The following is a 19,943-nucleotide window of genomic DNA, read 5'->3' as shown; positions in this document are numbered from 1 at the left end:
CCCTCAGTTTGTTCCCTGCAATTAAGAATTCCTCATATCAGTGAGATCATATGATACATATCTTTCTCTTTTTGACTTATTTCACTCAACATAATACCCTCCAGTTCCATCCAAGCCGTTGCAAATGGCAAGATCTCATTCCTTTTGATGGCTGCATAATATTCCATTGTATATATATATACCACCTCTTCTTTATCCATTCATCTGTCGATGGACATCTTGGCTCTTTCCACAGTTTGGCTATTGTGGACATTGCTGCTATAAACATTGGGGTGCACGTACCCCTTCGGATCCCTACTTTTGTATCTTTGGGGTAAATACCCAGTAGTGCAATTGCTGGATCATATGGTAGCTCTATTTTCAACTTTTTGAGGAACCTCCATACTGTTTTCCAGAGTGGCTGCACCAGCTTGCATTCCCACCAACAGTGTGGGAGGGTTCCCCTTTCTCCACATCCCCGCCAACATCTGTCGTTTCCTGACTTGTTAATTTTAGCCATTCTGATTGGTGTGAGGTGGTATTTCATTGAGGTTTTGATTTGGATTTCCCTGATGCCGAGCGATATTGAGCACTTTTTCATGTGTCTGTTGGCCATTTGGATGTCTTCTTTGGAAAAATGTCTGTTCATGTCTTCTGCCCATTTCTTGATTGGATTCTTTGTTCTTTGGGTGTTGAGTTTGATGAGTTCTTTATAGATTTTGGATACTTGCCCTTTATCTGATATGTCATTTGCAAATATCTTCTCCCATTCTGTCGGTTGTCTTTTGGTTTTGTTGACTGTTTCCTTTGCTTTGCAAAAGTTTTTATCTTGATGAAGTCCCAGTAGTTCATTTTTGCCCTTGTTTCCCTTGCCTTTGGCGATGTTTCTAGGAAGAAGTTGCTGCGGCTGAGGTCAAAGAGGTTGCTGCCTGTGTGCTCCTTTAGGATTTTGATGGACTCCTGTCTCACATTGAGGTCTTTCAACCATTTGGAGTCTATTTTTGTGTGTGGTGTAAGGAAATGGTCCAGTTTCATTCTTATGCATGTGGCTAATCCAATTTTCCCAACACCATTTGTTGAAGAGACTGTCTTTGTTCCATTGGACATTCTTTCCTGCTTTGTCAAAGGTGAGTTGACCATAGAATTGAGGGTCCATTTCTGGGCTCTCTATTCTGTTCCATTGATCTATGTGTCTGTTTTTGTGCCAGTACCATGCTGTCTTGATGATGACAGCTTTGTAATAGAGCTGGAAGTCCGGAATTGTGATGCTGCCGGCTTTGCTTTTCATTTTCAACATTCCTCTGGCTATGCGGGGTCTTTTCTGGTTCCACACAAATTTTAGGATTATTTGTTCCATTTCTTTGAAAAAAGTGGATGGTATTTTGATGGGGATTGCATTGAATGTGTAGATTGCTCTAGGTAGCATTGACATCTTCACAATATTTGTTCTTCCAATCCATGAGCATGGAACGTTTTTCCATTTCTTTGTGTCTTCCTCAATTTCTTTCATGAGTATTTTATAGTTTTCTGAGTACAGATCCTTTGCCTCTTTGGTTAGATTTATTCCTAGGTATCTTATGCTTTTGGATGCAATTGTAAATGGGATCGATTCCTTAATTTCTCTTTCTTCTGTCTTGTTGTTGGTGTATAGGAATACCACTGACTTCTGTGCATTGATTTTATATCCTGCCACTTTACTGAATTTCTGTATGAGTTCTAGCAGTTTTGGGGTGGAGTCTTTTGGGTTTTCCACATAAAGTATCATATCATCTGCAAAGAGTGAGAGTTTGACTTCTTCTTTGCCAATTTGGATACCTTTGATTTCTTTTTGTTGTCTGATTGCTGTGGCTAGGACTTCCAATACTATGTTGAATAGCAGTGGTGATAGTGGACATCCCTGCCGCGTTCCTGACCTTAGGGGGAAAGCTCTCAGTTTTTCCCCATTGAGAATGATATTCGCTGTAGGTTTTTCATAGATGGCTTTTATGATATTGAGGTATGTACCCTCTATCCCTATACTCTGAAGAGTTTTGATCAAGAAAGGATGCTGTACTTTGTCAAAAGCTTTTTCTGCATCTACTGAGAGGATCATATGATTCTTGTTCTTTCTTTTGTTAATGTATTGTATCACATTGATTGATTTGTGGATGTTGAACCAACCTTGCAGCCCAGGGATAAATCCCACTTGGTCGTGGTGAATAATCCTTTTAATGTACTGTTGGATCCTATTGGCTAGTATTTTGGTGAGAATTTTTGCATCCATGTTCATCAGGGATATTGGTCTGTAATTCTCCTTTTTGATGGGGTCTTTGTCTGGTTTAGGGATCAAGGTAATGCTGGCCTCATAAAATGAGTTTGGAAGTTTTCCTTCCATTTCTATTTTTTGGAACAGTTTCAGAAGAATAGGTATTAATTCTTCTTTAAATGTTTGGTAGAATTCCCCTGGGAAGCCATCTGGCCCTGGGCTTTTGTTTTTTGGGAGATTTTTGATGACTGCTTCAATTTCTTAGTGGTTATAGGTCTGTTCAGGTTTTCTATTTCATCCTGGTTCAGTTTTGGTAGTTGATACATCTCTAGGAATGCATCCATCTCTTCCAGGTTATCTAATTTGCTGGCATAGAGTTGCTCATAATATGTTCTTATAATTTTTTGTATTTCTTTGGTGTTGGTTGTGATCTCTCCTCTTTCATTCATGATTTTGTTGATTTGGGCCATTTCTCTTCTCTTTTTGATAAGTCTGGCCAGGGGTTTATCAATCTTGTTAATTCTTTCAAAGAACCAGCTCCTAGTTTCATTGATCTGTTCTACTGTTCTTTTAGTTTCTATTTCATTGATTTCTGCTCTGATCTTTATTATTTCTCTTCTCCTGCTGGGTTTAGGCTTTATTTGCTGTTCTTTCTCCAGCTCCTTTAGGTGTAGGGTTAGGTTGTGTACTTGAGACCTTTCTTGCTTCTTGAGAAAGGCTTGTATTGCTATATACTTTCCTCTTAGGACTGCCTTTGCTGCATCCCAAATATTTTGAATAGTTGTGTTTTCATTTTCATTGGTTTCCATGTATTTTTTTTAATTCTTCTTTAATTTCCTGGTTGACCCATTCATTCTTAAGTAGGATGCTCTTTAGCCTCCATGTATCTGAGTTCTTTCCGACTTTCCTCTTGTGATTGAGTTCTAGTTTCAAAGCATTGTGGTCTGAAAATAGGCAGGGAATGATCCCAGTCTTTTGGTACTGGTTGAGACCTGATTTATGACCTGGGATGTGATCTATTCTGGAGAATGTTCCATGGGCACTAGAGAAGAATGTGTATTCCATTGCTTTGGGGTGGAATGTTCTGAATATGTCTGTAAAGTCCATTTGGTCCAGTGTGTCATTTAAAGTCTTTATTTCCTTGTTGATCTTTTGCTTAGACGATCTGTCCATTTCAGTGAGGGGGGTGTTAAAGTCCCCCACTATTATTGTATTGTTGTTGATGTGTTTCTTTGCTTTTGTTATTAATTGCCTTATATAATTGGCTGCTCCCATGTTAGGGGCATAGATATTTACAATTGTTAGATCTTCTTGTTGGATAGATCCTTTAAGTATGATATAGTGTCCTTCCTCATCTCTTATTACAGTCTTTGGTTTAAAATCTAATTTGTCTGATATAAGGATTGCCACCCCAGCTTTCTTTTGGTGTCCATTAGCATGGTAAATGGTTTTCCACCCCCTCACTTTCAATCTGGGGGTGTCTTTGGTTCTAAAATGAGTCTCTTGCAGACAGCATATTGATGGGTCTTTTTTTTTAATCAAGTCTGATAGCCTGTGTCTTTTGATTGGGGCATTGAGCCCATTTACATTCAGGGTAACTATTGAAAGATAGGAATTTAGTGCCATTGTATTGCCTGTAAGGTGAGTGTTACCGTATATTGTCTGTGTTCCTTTCTGGTCTATGTTGCTTTTAGGCTCTCTCTTTGCTTAGAGGACCCCTTTCAAGATTTCCTGTAGGGCTGGTTTTGTGTTTGCAAATTCCTTTAGTTTTTGTTTGTCCTGGAAGCTTTTTATCTCTCCTTCAATTTTCAATGACAGCCTAGCTGGATAGAATATTCTTGGCTGCATATTTTTCTCATTTAGTGCTCTGAATATATCCTGCCAGTCCTTTCTGGCCTGCCAGGTCTCTGTGGATAGGTCTGTTGCCAATCTAATGTTTCTACCCTTGTAGGTTACATATCTCTTCTCCCGAGCTGCTTTCAGGATTTTCTCTTTGTCTATGAGACTCGTAAGTTTTACTATTAGATGTTGGGGTGTTGACCTATTTTTATTGATTTTGAGAGGGGTTCTCTGTGATTCCTGGATTTTCATGCCTGTTTCCTTCCCCAAATTAGGGAAGTTCTCTGCTATAATTTGCTCCATTATACCTTCTGCCCCTCTCTCTCTTTCTTCTTCTTCTGGGATCCCAATTATTCTAATGTTGTTTCGTCTTATGGTATCACTTATCTCTCGAATTCTGCCCTCGTGATCCCGTAGTTGTTTATCTCTCTTTTTCTCAGCTTCTTTATTTTCCATCATTTCATCTTCTATATTACTGATTCTCTCTTCTGCCTCATTTATTCTAGCAGTTAGTGCCCCCATTTTTGATTGCACCTCATTAATAGCCTTTTTGATTTCTACTTGGTTGGATTTTAGTTCTTTTACTTCTCCAGAAAGGGTTTCTCTAATAACTTCCATATTTTTTTCAAGCCCAGCTAGTATCTTTAAAGTGATGATTCTGAACTCTAGATCTGACATCGTACTAATGTCCGTATTGAGTAGGTCCCTGGCAGTCGGTACTACCTCTTGTTCTTTTTGTTGAGGTGATTTTTTCCGTCTTGTCATTTTGTGCAGAGGAGAATAGATTAATGAGAGAACAAAATGCTAGCAGAGTAACAACGTCCCCAGAAAATATACTCTAAACAAATCAGAAAAGACCTGAAGCAGTGGGAAAAGAAAGGGAAAGAGAGAAAAAAGAAAAAGAAAAAAAAAGAAAAAAAGAAAGATAAAAACAAAAACAAACAAAACAACAACAACAAAAAACCAGAATGTGATCAAATATGATCAGGCTGGTATATAGATCAGTGCCACACACTAGATTTGGGGTGTATTTTGGTCTTTTAGAAGAAAGTGCCTCCCAAAATTTTAAAGAAAGAAAAACTTATATATGTACAAAAATAAGGGTTGATATGATGAAGGGATGGAATATGACTGTAAAGATGGAAATTATAAAAAATTTTATAAAAGGAATTGATAAGAAGTTGTTTGAAAAAAGAAAGAAGAGCATTTAAAAAAGAAAAAAGAAAAAAAAAGGGAGAGGATGTGATCAGGTAGGGGAATAGAAAACACCATATACTAGAGATTTAGGGTATATTTTAATCTGTTAGAAGAAACTATCTCAAAATTTTAAAGAGAGAACAACTTATATATATAAGCCAAAAATACGGGTAACTACTATGAAGGGATAGAATATGACTCTAAAAATGAAAAATAAAAATGTTTTTTTTAAAAAAAGGGATTGAAAAGATGTTGGTTGAAAAAGGGAAAAAGAAAAATTCAAAAAAGACAGTTAAAAAAAATTAACTTTGAAAGACTAAAAAAGAATCATGGTAAAAAAGCCGTGAATTCTATGTGCAGTAGTCCCCTAGCGCTGGAGTTCTGCCGTTCTCATTGATCGGTAAACTTGGTCTTGGCCGGCTGTTCTCGCTGATCTTCTGGGGAGGGGCCTGTTGCCGTGGTTTCCAAATGTCTCTGCCGGAGGCGGAATTGCCCCGCCCTTGCCCCCTCCCGGCTAAGTAATCTGCTCGGGTTTGCTCTCCGGGGCTTTTGTTCCCTGCGAGCTTTCCGTACAGCTTTGGAGGCGGAGAGTGAAAATGGCGGCCTCCCAATCTCTGCCCCGGAGGAGCCGAGAACTCGGGGCCCCGCTCCTCAGTGAGCCCCCAGAAAAAGCCATCAGTCACTCCCGTCTCCCCGGTCTCCGGCCGCACTCTGTGCTCACCCGGCCTGCGACCGCGCGCCTCTATCTCTGGCACCCGACCCGGGTGGAGTCTCCAAACCCAGCAGATCCCCGCAGTGCACTCCCGCGCGGCTCCTCCCAGGGGAGGAAGGTGAGTCTCCCCGGATCTGCCGCTTGTTGGGTCCCTGCTGGAGGAGCAGTGGCCCGACTGTGCCGCGGATCACGGTTTATGGCAACCCCGAGCTGAGAGCCTGCTCCTTGGCTCCGTCTCTGCAGCCGGCTTCCCTGCTCCGTTACCTGGGAGCTCTGCCACACTCAGGCACCCCCGGTCTTCCTGTGACCCCAAGGGTCCTGAGACCACACTGTCCCCGAGGGTTCCACCCCCCGCTTAGCCACCAGAGTGACGTCCCTCAGCGGAGCAGACTTTTAAAAGTTCCGATTTTGTGCTCCGTGGTTCTATCACTTGCCAGAAGCGCCGGCGGAGGCCCCTCCCCCGCCGTCTATCCTCCCGAATATCGCCTCGGATTCACTTCTCCACACGTCCTACCTTCCAGAAAGTGGTCGCTTTTCTGATGAGAGAGTTGTTGCTCTTCTTTTCTTCGATCTCCTGTTGGGTTTGTAGGTGTTCAGAATGGTTTGATCCCTATCCAGCTGAATTCTTGAGAGGAGACGAAATCCAGGTCTCCTACTCCTCCGCCATCTTGCTCCGCCCCCTCCCTATAATGAGGTTTTAAATAATTGTTCCCCCAGGGAACTTGGGTGGCTCAGTCGTTGGGCGTCTGCCTTCGGCTCAGGTCATGATCCCAGAGTTCTGGGATCGAGTCCTGCATCGGGCTCCTTGCTCGCCGGGGAGCCTGCTTCTCCCTCTACTGCTCTGCCTGCCGCTCCCCCTTCTTGTGTTCTCTCTCTCTGACAAATAAATAAAATCTTTAAATAAATGAATGAATGAATGAATGAATGAATGAATGAATGAATGTTCCCCCAAACTCTGGGCCTCTGCAAGGCTGTATAACAACATTTGGGTTGGGTAAACTACAACAGTGGAGATTGCTTTGTAATATCTTGGGGAAGTTACTAATTTTTTCACATTTTAAATGTGAGTGAGGATAATTATAAAAATAGCCAACCTTAATTTTGGATAGAGTATTGTTCTAAGTGTTATACATATATTAACTCATTTAATCCTTGCAACAATCCTTTGGAATAGGTTCTATTATCCCTATTTTAGAAGTGGAGCAGACTAACACCTACGCGGTGAGGTGTCACCCCAGATTTCTAGCATTTAATCAACTTGTTAAACTGCTTGAGTGGGACGCCTGGGTGGCTCAGTCGGTTAAGCACCTGCCTTCAGCCCAGGTCATGATCCCAGGGTCCTGGGATCGAGTCCCACATCAGGCTCCTTGCTCAGCAGGGAGCCTGCTTCTCCCTCTCTCTCCTTCTGCTTGTGCTCTCTCTGTCAAATAAATAAAAAAAAACCTTTAAAAAAATTAAAAAATAAATTAAAAAAAATAAACTGCTTGAGTGTTCCTGTATCTTGTTCCTTTTTCTTTTTGTGTTCACTCCTATCCATATTCTCCCACTACCAAAGATCATATCCTGTGTTAAGTTTTCAGGAAATATGTTTGGACTCTAAAGGTCCGTGACTTCAAAAAAGTTGGGAACCCATTTATTTCAAAGACTACATCCCGTTGGCAGTAGAGTGATTAATTCCCATTAGATTCTTCTCCTACCACCCCATAGGGCTTTCTCAGTATTTCTTCCTTCATTTTCTCATCTCTCAGTACGTTGTCTGATTGATATTTATCGCCAAAGTTTAAAGTTTACATATCGTGCTATTACTGAAAAAATAGTTTGGTTTAATTCCTTGTTATTACTACTACTATGAACACAGAGGCGGGCAAAAGCAGTCTCTAGCAGCTCAAGGAAAATTTTATCTCCTATTTTTAAAAAAGATAAATGTAGACACAACTTTGGTTTGATGTTATAATTACTTCTTTCGGGTTTCTGGCTATTTTTAAAACAAATTTACACCATTTTGTAGCTTGTGTGGAACCTCAAGGATAATGTTCAAGAGATTCTCCAATTATTTTTCCAATGGGAAAGCCCCACCTCTTAATTGTTTTAATTAGCAAACCTATGAAAATTAATTAAAATTGGCATCATACTTCCAAAATTACATACCACTTACTACTGAACATAAAATCTTAATCAAAACATTGAAAACGCTTGAATCCAACTTGCTTTAATTGTCTAATACACTTGCTTGAGGGGGAAAATAATGAAAACAGTAAGGTGAGTAAAAAGAAAATGACTTTTCAGGGAGTCTACAGGACCTTTTAAATGAATGCTTCAAAAAATAACGATGATGATGATGTCACAAGTGGTTTTTTTTTTCCATTCTACCAAGATACAGAGTTTGGTTTTTTTTTTTTGTTTTTTTATTTGAGAGAGAGAATGAGAGAGAGAGAGCCCTAGTGGGGAGAAGAGACAGAGGGAGAGGAAGAAGCAGACTCCCCACTGAGCGGAGAGCCCAGCTCCATCCCAGGACCCTGGGATCATGACTTGAGCCGAAGGCAGATGCTTAACCGACTGAGCCACCCAGGTACCCCAATACAGAGTTTGTTTTTAGTGGAGGTGTCCACCCTGATGAGGGGAAAGCCATTCAGTTACATCAGGTCCCTAGCAGCTTTGCATAGAGATGAAATGCAAGTGCAGCCTAGGGAAGGGGCCTCAGCTAGGGTTCAAGCAGAGTAAGGAAGGGGAAAGAAAGAGAAGCAGATGGCCTGGCAGACATTTGGAGAGTGCTCCTACCTACTAAGTACCAAGCATTGGGTTAGTTGCTTTCTCAGGGACTGAAATTTGTTATTATTAACTTCATTTTATAAATGATGAAATCAGATTAAAAGGGATTAAGTAACCTGCCTAAAAGCCATTCTGAGAGGCAGGACCTGCTCTCTTCTCTATCTGCTCCCTCTCCCTTGGTGGTACATGTGCTGTAATACAATCTGGATCGTGTCTCCCCTTCAAGGTTGAATCCAAATTCATCCCTGCTATGGCCACTTCAAGGAGAGAGGCAGTTATCTGAGCTGGCTCCTGAACAGGAGTAGGTAAGGAACAACAACAAAACAACAGCAACAACCATAACTAATTGAAATTCAGAGTTTATTTTATGCCAAGCTGTGTTTCGGATCCATTAGCTCATTTCCACCAAAAAACTGAAAGAGGCAACTACTACTATTATTCTCTTTTCTCTCCAAGAGGAAACTCATCAAGAGTTTAATCTTGGAGTTATAAAGTTAGTAAGTGGCAGAGCTGTTATTCGAACCTAGGTCTAATCTGAGAACTCAGACTTTTAATCACTTCTTGGAAAACACACATGTACAACCTTAGTGTGGTCACACAGGTATGATCTTAAGCAAGTACAAGTATAGAGCTTCTTAACATAAAAGAAAGACTAGAAGATGAGGTGAGGGAGGGGAGATTTTGAAAAAGGTATCAAGACTGATAAGCCATTATAGGGCCAAATATTTAACTTTTTAAAGATTCCTGTTTATTTTGTTTTGTAAACATTAAGTCTTGTTTCTCTTTCTTCACTAGTACTTCATCTGTCATTGTAAACATTTCTGAATTGGGCTTTTTCAGCTTATGAGAAATTATCAGAAATATATGAAAACTGGCACAATTATTGTACAGTGGAAAAGATTTAGCTAAGTGTGGATTATTGGTCATTTGGAATAGTTGTATCAATACTCAGTTAGGTGAGGGCCAGAAAATTTCAGTTATAAAAAAGTGAATTATGGGGAGCCTGGGTGGCTCAGTTGTCAAGCATCTGACTCTTGGTTTTGGCTCAGGTCATTATCTCATGGATCCTGAGATTGAGAGCCCTATGTGGGGCTCCACTCAGCAGGGAGTCTGCTTGAAGATTCTCTCCCTCTACCCCTCCCCTCCATATGCTCTCTCTGTGCGCATGCATGCTCTCTCTCAAATAAATAAATCTTTTTTTCTTAAGTGAATTATGAAACCCAGACTACATTATCCAGTACACCTAGTAGACAGCTAATAAATGTTTTTAAAAATTCATGAAAAGTAATGCTGGACATAAAGTGTTTTATTTAAAGACTATGCCTTACTAATAAACGAAAACTGTTTTGAAAAGAAAACAGCATTTTCTGAAGGACTAATGCTTGTCTATGAAAATTAGATGATTCCTCAAACATGTTTTCAGTAATGGCTTTTATAAAAAAAGTCACGGGGTGCCTGGGTGGCTCAGTCGTTAAGCGTCTGCCTTCGGTTCAGGTCATGATCCCAGGGTCCTGGGATCGAGCCCCCCATGGGGCTCCCTGCTCCGCGGGAAGCCTGCTTCTCCCTCTCCCACTCCCCCTGCTTGTGTTTCCTCTCTCGCTGTGTCTCTCTGTCAAATAAATAAAATCTTTAAAAAAAAAAAAAGTCACCATGCCTGCTATTTTTCCAACTATTGCTTTTATGCGTACGGTACAAATACATCTTTCCACAGTCTTCCCACCTGATTTGATGTGTCAAAGCTGATCTCAGCACTTTCTCCTGTTGTGTATGTGTTATGTGTTTTATTTATAATACATCTGTCCTGTTGTATGCAAAGACATACAAAATGGAGGAACTGCCAATATTTATTCTTTGGCCCATTCGTTTTGGAAAGTTTTCTTGAAGTGAGCCTTCACACTATTCTTCAAGCATAATGGATGCATATTTTTTTAGTTTTTCTCTGGATGTATTGTAAGACAATGGTATCAACAGTATTTCTCTAACAGTCTATTCGTACACTTTTCTCCACTGGCGTGTGCATCTTTATCATGTATGATGCAGGAATGGACTTTAGTTGATGATATAAATGCATTTTCTTTATTGTATTTATAATTTGATTTTGGAGTCCTTGAAGCCTCTGTAGGGAACCCTGGGTTTCAGAACACGGTATGAAAACCATACAGCTATAGGAAGTAGATTGTCATTGAAGGTGAGAGACATAGGCAGATCTGCATTTAAAATTAATTTCTGGCTATGAAATGGAGGATGGGTTAAAGAGTGGATGTATTAGATCCAAGAGATCTGCTAGGAGGTTGTGAGAGACAATGGAGGTTTAAACTTCAGAGTACGAATTAGAAAAGATGCAATATTTGAGAAGTAAAATTAATAAAAATTAGATGATTATGAGTTATCAGAATTGATGAATAAGAAGAGATCATCAATAGCTTCTCTCTTTGGAGACCATGATAAGTAACGGTGAAGCCGGTGAAGATAGCATGCTGAAGACAGAGGAACATGTTTATGTTGGTGCACAGTGAAGCAGATAAAGAATTTGATTTTAAACATAGCGAAGCTAAGGTACTAAATGTCCAGTGAACAGTTAAATACAGACCTAGAACTCAAGAGAAAGGGCTGGTTGTGAATTTGATACCCAGATTAATAAGGCCATCGGAGTGATGGCCAAGGAGAAAGTGGAAATTGAAGAGAGAAGAGGGCTATGGGCAAATTCTGGGCCCATGACGTGTTATAGAGCACATAGAAGAAGAGCCAGGGATGACATCAGGAAAACTAAGTGAAGTCGGAAAGAGTTAACGTTACAGAGGTGTACAAAATAGAAGCTTGGAAGTAAGAAGAGGTAGCAGTGCGAGGCCATAGAGAAATGCATTGTTTTCTCATTCCAGGTTCTCCTCTTCTAAATCCCTGTTCACCTTTATCTGCTGTCATTCCTTATCCAAAAAAAGAAAAAAAAAAAATTCAGCCTTAGTCAATGATTTTACTCCTACTTCACAAAGAAGTTTGATGCTCTCAGGCATGACCTATTTCAGACTCCATTATCTTCCCCCTCACAAACCATTCTCCCACGTGAATCTTTCCATCTTTCCTTTTTCCACTCCTCAGGCAGCCCTTTTCCTTCTTTCTACTCCTGACTTTGTTCTCAGGCTAGCTCCTCTTCCTCACTTCTTGAACAAATATGGTCTTCTGAGGGCTTCTTCCTTCAGTTCTTAAAATATGTCTACTTCTCCTGCCCTCACACAGGCTTCCTGGTGCCTGTGGCTCCCAGTCACTGGCCCCCTTCCTTCTTTCCCACCCCCAGTCTTGAATGATATTGTTTATACCCCTCCATCTCATACCTCTCCTCCCATTCTCGTCTTCATCTCTGCACTCTGTCTTTTCCTCCACCCCAGTGCTAAACTCCTCCACCAAAGGCTGCCAGTGATTTTCTAATAGCCAACTCCTTCATCCTTTTCTGTGATCAACTCAATCAGCCTGAGGCCTCGTTTGAAATTGCTGATTGATCAGCCTGTCTTCATGTTTCCATGCCACTGTTTTGTCCAGGCCCTCTTCCTGTCTCTCTGCGGGTCATGTCTCTGCTTTGCCAGTGTTTCTTCCTCCTCCTGACTCACACGGTGGCTGTTTCCTGAGTTGCTGCCCTGCGGTTATGTTCTCACTGTACATGCTCCCCACTTTCAGACCATTTATCTACTCTGCCAGTTTAACCTGCCATCTCTATTATAATGTCTCTCAAGTCTGTATCTTCCTGTCCTGTCAGGATGATTATCTCTGTACTCCCATCCCTTTCAAGCCATCCGTGAATTGAAACAACCCCTCATTCACAAGTGGCCACTACTGGCCCCGGGAGCCACACAGAGCTATGAGGCTGCTGCCCTGGAGTCATTACGCTAAGGTCTGAAGATCTCCAGCAGCTTAGAAGAGAGATTCTCAAACTTTAGCATGTACCACATTCACTTGGAGAGCTTGTTAAAACACTGGTTTCTTTTCTTAAGGTTTTATTTTCATTCCAGTTAATTAACATACAATGTTATGTTAGTTTTGGGTGTATAACATAGAGATTCAACACTTCCATACATCACTGGTGCTCATCACGACAAGTGCGCTCCTTAATCCCCACCATCAATTCAACCCGTCCCCCCCACCTCCCCTCTGGTAACCATCAGTTTGTTCTCTATAATTAAGAATCTGTTTCTTGGGGTGCCTGGGTGGCTCAGTTGTTAAGCGTCTGCCTTCGGCTCAGGTCATGATCCCAGGGTCCTGGGACTGAGCCCCGCGTCGAGCTCCCTGCTTGGCGGGAAGCCTGCTTCTCCCTCTCCCACTCCCCCTGCTCATGTTCCCTCTCTTGCTGTATCTCTCTGTGTCAAATAAATAAATAAAATCTTAAAAAAAAAAAGAATCTGTTTCTTGATTTCTCTCTCTCTCTCTTTTTTTCCCTTTGCTTGTGTGTTTTGTTTCTTAAATTCCACACATGAGTGAAATCATATGGTATTTGTCTTTCTCTAACTGCCTTGTTTCGCTTAGCACTATACTCTCTAGCTCCATCCATGTCATTGCAAATGGCAAGATTTCATTCTTTTTTATGGATGAATAATATTCCAGGGTGTGTGTGTGTGTACACACCACATCTTTACCCATTCATCAATTTATGGACCCTTGGGCTGCTTTCATGTCTTGGCTATTGTGAATAATGCTGCTATAAACATAGGTAAGCGTGTATCCCTGTAGATTAGGGTTTTTGTATTCTTTGTATTCCCAGTAGTGTGATTACTGGATTGTGGGGTAGTTCATTTTTCACTTTCTGAGGAACCTCCATACTGTTTTCCACAGTGGCTGCACCAGTTTGCATTCGCACCAACAGTGCGTGAGTGTTCTTTTTCTCGACATCCTCGCCAGCACCTGTTGTTTCTTTTGTTGTTGATTTTAGCCATTCTGACAGCAAAACAGCAGTTTCTTGACTCCACCTCCAGAGTTTTCTGATTTGGTAAGTCTGGGGTGGGATCAAGAATTTGTATTTCTAATAAGTTTCCAAATGATGCCAATGCTGCTGGTTCAGAGCAATACTTTGAGAACCACTGGCTTAGAACAATGGTTCTTAAACTTAGTGGCACATCAGAATCACTAAGATAGCTTTTTTTTTTTAATTACTGCTACTTGGGAGCCACTACGTATCTATTAAATCAGAATATCTGATGGTGGGCTTCCCAGTTAATTCCAACATGAAATCATGGTTAAGATCTACCCGCGTGGGACGCCTGGGTGGCTCAGTCGGTTAGGCGTCTGCCTTTGACTCTGGTCATGATCCCAGGGTCCTGGGATCCAGCCCTGTGTGGGGCTCCCTGCTCAGCAAGGTGTCTGCTTCTCTCTCTCTCTCTCTCTCTCAAGTAAATAAATAAAATCTTAAAAAAAAAAAAAAAAAGATCTACCTGTGTAGCAGTAGAAAGAAGGAAACCTCCCCCCTTCCCCTGCAAAAAGCAGCAGCTTTGAGTAGGGTTTTTTAACTTCCAACCCAATGGTTCCCTCCAAAGTATATATTCCACAAAGTAGTATGCAATAAGGCTGTCTGTAACTGGGCAGGATATGAGGGCCCATGACTGTCTCTCCCAAATTAAAAATCACTAAAGAAATTGATTCTCAGACAGGGCTAGCCTGTCTACTCAGTCTCCTACATCACACGTATACCACCATCACATGTTTCAAAATCTCTCTGTTTATACATTGAGGTTTCCATGGAAAGTGTCTGCTTCACTTTTGTAGCTTCAAGGCCTGAAATAGTAATCCTTACCTATTCACTTAGGTTAATGAGCAGTTTTTTCAAAGTGCTTATGTGAAAGAAGAATCTAACATCTATCCATTATTCACATCTTAACAAGAATCGCTTCAACTAGGTTGATTTTATACTCCCACATGTCCTAAAGTAATAGCTATTTTGAATAGGCTGGGAGAGGAGTATAAAGAACTTTGAATGTCTAAGTAAAGGGTCTATAGAGAAATTTTTGAAAATTAGGACACAGCGGGGTGGGGGCACCTGGGTGGCTCAGTCGTTTGGGTGTTACTCTTGATTTCGGTTGGGGTCATGATCTCCAAGTCAGGGGACTGAGCCCCTCCTCGGGCTCTGCGCTCAGTAAGATTCTTGAGATTCTCTCTCTCTCTCTCCCTCGGCCCCTGCCCTCCTCATGTGCATAGGCGCTTTCTCTCTCTCTGTTTAAAAAAAAAAAAAAAGGGCACTGGGTACCTGAAAAGATTGAGGAAGGCATCTGGGTCAGTAGAGGGTGTATGAAGAAAGAGAAGTCAGAATACACAAAGAATAATTTTTAACAATGATATTCCAGACTGGTTGTGTGATAAAGAAATAGGTAGAAAACTCTCTTCGTTTTTTCTTTTCTTCCCCCCTATTTATCATATAATATAGACTCCTCAGGGTGATTAACTGAGGAAAAATACCATTTGCACCATCAGTTAGTTCTGAACAATGTAAACTATAGAGCCAGGCAGGGCTGGGTTTCAGTCGCAGCTCTGCTGTTCCTGACCAGGCAGCCTCGGGAGATTCAGGCAACCTCTCCAAACCCAAGTTTTTTATCTGTAAAATGGCAGAAGTACTTACTTCATAAGGTAATCTTGAGAACTAAATTTACGTAAAGTACTTACTATATTGCTTCAACCAGCAAATGTTCAATAAATGGCTGTGTTACCACAACTTGGCCAGCTTATGGAACAAATAGGAACAACTAGTGGATTGGTCTAAACATGCACCTATGTTCCTTGAGAAATTTTCACGTTCCAAACAAGTGGCTTTGATATGGTCTTTCTTACACCAACATTTAAATACTTACTTTAGGGGCACCTGGGTGGCTGAGTTGGCTCAGGTCATGATCTCAGGGTCCTGGGACAGAGCCCCTGTCAGGCTCCCTGCTCAGTGCGGAGTCTGCTTCTTCCTCTCCCTCGTGCTGTCTCTCAAATAAATAAATAAAACCTTTAATAATAAATCAATAAATACTTACTTTAAAAATTCAATTTACTTTTTAAAGGAACTGCTGATCTTTTCAACTGCCATTCTTATTTACTTAGCTATTCACCTACCATCTTATTCTCACAGCTAATCTAAACTTCACCCTGAACTGAGAGCTCCTTAGGAGCAAGGACTGTCTTTATTGGTAATCATTTATTGAACATTTGTATGCCAAGTGCTAGGCATAAAAATATACATACAATACGGTTCCTTTCCTCATGGGTCTTAAGTTCTACCTGGGGAAAATGATATGCAAATACAATCTAAGATAATGCATATTATAATAAAGATGTGTGCCAAGAATTGTGGAGTATAGTGGGAGAAGAAATTCATTTCATCTGAATTGATAAGAAAATCTTAGTAAAGGGGGTGACATTCAAACTGAGCCAAATGTGCGTCAAAGACAATAATAAATGAAAAAGACATGAGGGAATAGGGAAATAGATATGAGCTACTACTGCGGGGAAAGATTCCTACATGGCCTAGGTTTTATTTGGACCTTGAACACAGAAGATGAGGATAAAATATGGAACAGCTTGGTATGTATCTAGGCGTGTATGTAATAATAAGATACACTATTAATAAAAGGTAAGTTAGCTGATGAGAAATAAGGGAAATAAGTTTGGAGAGGTGCTGCCTTGGAACTAGATTTTGCAAAGGTGCGGGAACTAAGCAAGGACATTCCCTAGACTTGGAAGTTCCAAGGACTTCATGCAATAAAGGCATATAGGTTCCAAAACCAGGTACTACGTGGAACATGGTAAAAGGGAAGTTGGAGAAAGGTTATTCCAGCAGTGATGCTGTGGGTAAAGATAGCAGATTAGATCATCTTCAAAGCAATTTCATTAATTCAAGTGTCTAGGCATTAATGCCATAAGTCTAGCCTGGAACATCTTTGGAGAACAACTGTGAAGATATAAAAATGACATTTTATAAATATCATCAGGGATATTTGAATAATAATATTGGCAAATATAGCAAAGGTAACATGGAAGATGATGAATTGTTTTTTAAGTGAACAAAGTTTATTTAGTGCCATATATGCCAAATATGATGTGATAATAATATAATGCTATAATACACACATATATAATATGTATGTTATATTCCATTTGAAAGCTATTTCCCACTGTATGTATTATTTTACCAAATAAATTATCCATTTCTGCTGGACAGAATCTCATCTCATATTTCTCATACATTATAGAGCCTACCACTGTGAAGGACATAAAGGCAGCATTTCATAAAAATCTTATTGTCTGGTGAAATAACTGAGGCCAGAATTATCAGGAAACCAGCCCAAGTCCTAAATGGAGTCAGCAGTGAATAAGAATGGAATCCACTTTCCTTTATTGCAATGTAACTTCCTAATATTGATAGAGTGGGAAAAGTTCCAAACAGTGCCACGTCATTCTAGATAATAAAACTATGGATCAGTTTACCTTGTGATATTCAGTAACACATTTTATGGACCTAAAACATCAAGGAAAATAGTCCAAAATCATGTTTCTTGTCCATTTGTGTGTGTTTTTCACTTTAAAAAGGTGACCTTAAGGTGGGTGGGTGGGGAGGGCAAGAGTAAATCAGTTGAATCTTTCATAGCAGCATATTTACTTCACCAAAAAATAAAAAATAAAAAGACTTTAATTGAACAGAGAAAGAAAAAAATGTTTGAATTCCCCTTCCTTGACAAGATTCAGGGCTTTCCTGTGAAAATAAAATACACATTTGCAGTAAGTTTAGGTTTGAGGGTAGAATTTAAAGCTCTTGTCCATCAACATATCATAATGGCTGGAGGTCACATGTGCATAATGGCACTTGTTTGAGCACTTTTGGAGAGAGCAGGGGAGTCTTTGCAGTGCAGTAAGGGAGTTTAAAAATTTAAGGATGTTTTCTTTTCAACGAGAAACAACACCTACTCAAAATAAGTTGGCAAATCCGTGTTCAGAATCTATGTCGTTGCCCTAACGTTCAGGAATGGTTAAGGAAGGAAATAGACTCTCAAGGTCACTGGGAATAGTCTTTAGAGTATTCTTATAGGACTTATCTGTGCTCACATGCCTAATTTTTTTCCAAGGGCAAAGAATGGCCACTTGCTTGAGACAGGCCCAGTGCCATCCTTTATTCAAGTTCCTTTATACTCCTCTTTTTAAAGAAGCTGTCAAGTTCTTTTTCTGCAGCTGACAGAAAAGGCCAAATCTGTGGTACAGGAAAGGAGGCGCAAAAAGAAACTTTTTTGTGTTGATGTTTTACTAAGTGAGCTAAGGAGAATTTTAGAATCATGTAATTTACTCTGGAGGCATTTACTGTACATAGCTATAGTGATGGTAATTTCTTTCATTGTTGAAGTGAAAAGATAACCATCAATCAGTTGTCAATTGGTCAATTGCAGAAGTGATGAAAAGAAACTGGTAGGAACAATCACTTCTGTGGCTACCTAGACCATTTGTAGGCTTAAGAAAACTATGGGAACTGGATTGCGTTATAAAAGGGATTGGACCAGATTTTCAAAAAGGTTAATAGGCATAACTTCCTTGTAAAGAATGGCTTTGCGGTTATACATAATCAGGAAATGCATTTTTTAAAAAATGAAAAATGAAAAAGGCATGGGGTTTAAAAAAGTGAAAAATTTGTTTTATTAAGCTGGGTATCAGGTAAGTAAGCTCAGAAAATCTTGAATTTCAGTGTGTTCTTAATGGAGGAAATAAATATAACTTACAGTAACCCAAGACATGTATTTTAGAGCAAATTAATGAAAATTACTTAGTATTCATGCCTTAGTCTCAATATTGGGCACTTTAAAATAAATAACTTTCCAAGTATTTCTCATAAGAAATTGAAAGTCCAGATTAATTTTGAATACGATTAAGCAAACATCTACACATAATTTAATTTTTAAAACGTCTGGCAGCTCACATAAACGTTAGCATAAGTTTTAAAATCATTAACTTGCATAAAAGGCAAATGCGCAAATGGCACTTTGAGATTTAGTGTTATAAGCAAGATTTCATTTTAATTTATCCTATTTTCCTAAGAGTAGCAATGTTATTGATTTATTCTGAGAGAGTTCCCCCCACACACAGTGATGATTTTTTTTTTTTTTTTTACTGTGGTAGGTAATAAAAAGGATTACAGGCCCCCAGAAGGATGAGATATCATCAGTTTGTAATCCAGCCCATGGTTTCCTAGATACCGTATTGTCTATTCTGTTCCGCTATGTGAAAAATGTTGAATATCAACAATGGGTTTCAGTGCTGTATTGTTGAGTTTTGTATGAACTAATCTAGCTTTACTAAGAAAAAAAAAAGAAAAGAAAAGAAAAGAAAGAAAGAAGAAAAAAAAAGAAAAAAAAAAGAACCACAGCTTTGGACAAAAGTCTATAGCCAGTGCGTTTGAAACTCCCCTTGCACAAGGGCTGACTGTAGCTGGGGGAAGACAGTTTACTCATTTGCGCTCTCCTTTCATGCAGTCAGCTGGTCCTCTCCTCAGGTGTAGAGCACCTATTATCATTTCACCTGTTTTGATTCTCTGATGAGGAAAATCCCAGGACTTATCAGCTGGGATAGGCCTCATTTCCAAGACAGCTCTGTTCAGTGTTTGGAAGGTAAGCTCTTTGCACCACTTCTCTGCTGTAGTGTGCTGGCCTAGCTCTAGAACTTTGCATCATATCACTTATTTTTAACTTTTACTTTTTCTTCTCTTTCCTTTTTTTTTTTTTTGGAGAAAGAAAGCCTGACAGGTTTCTCCGGAAAAGTGGCCATCCATGGAATGAATGAAATGTTCCCTTTCTGTTCCAGTAAGTAATTGACTTGTAACTAAAAATTGAACTGGCTGCTATGTCAAGTGCAGTGTGAGCGGCTGCGGGCACAGGTGTTGCTTACTCTTTAGCCTGGAAAGAAAAGGGGCTTAACCTGTGATTACATTTCAAGTCAATTGACCTCAACATGATAGTACATAATGCTCACTTGCCTCCCGAATGGCCTGAGTTCCCATTTGACCCTGTTTCTGGCACCTGTGTTTTTAATGTTTGGTGTAGCTGAAGCTAGAGTTGCTCTTTTGGTTAGAAAGAAAGTGGGTGGAGAACAGTTCTAAGTAAATAACAAAGGATGGGCAGCCGACTAAGTCTTTAATCCGGTGCTCAGTGTGTTCTGTTTTTTTTAATGCAGTAACTCTAAGTTCAAGTAAATTATTATTCAAACTTTCAC

At 40.0% G+C, this 19,943-nt stretch overlaps 1 long non-coding RNA gene across 1 annotated transcript in view; it reads left to right on the top strand.

Annotated features, from left to right (window-relative positions):
• Positions 1-19,943, top strand: part of LOC129045373 (uncharacterized) — a 716,354-nt gene that overhangs the window by 578,081 nt on the left and 118,330 nt on the right. Inside the window, exons 8-9 of the long non-coding RNA XR_010409492.1 lie at positions 19,208-19,342; positions 19,466-19,534. This is a non-coding gene — a long non-coding RNA (uncharacterized LOC129045373). The remainder of the gene's footprint in view (positions 1-19,207; positions 19,343-19,465; positions 19,535-19,943) is intronic.

Source organism: Mirounga angustirostris, unplaced genomic scaffold, assembly GCF_029215605.1.
Source record: "Mirounga angustirostris isolate CCGP_5_RB_7025 unplaced genomic scaffold, mMirAng1.0.hap1 SCAF_1, whole genome shotgun sequence".
NCBI lineage: Eukaryota > Metazoa > Chordata > Mammalia > Carnivora > Phocidae > Mirounga > Mirounga angustirostris.
The sequence above is the reverse complement of the archived record's forward strand: the minus strand, read 5'-3'. Positions and strand labels throughout refer to the sequence as shown.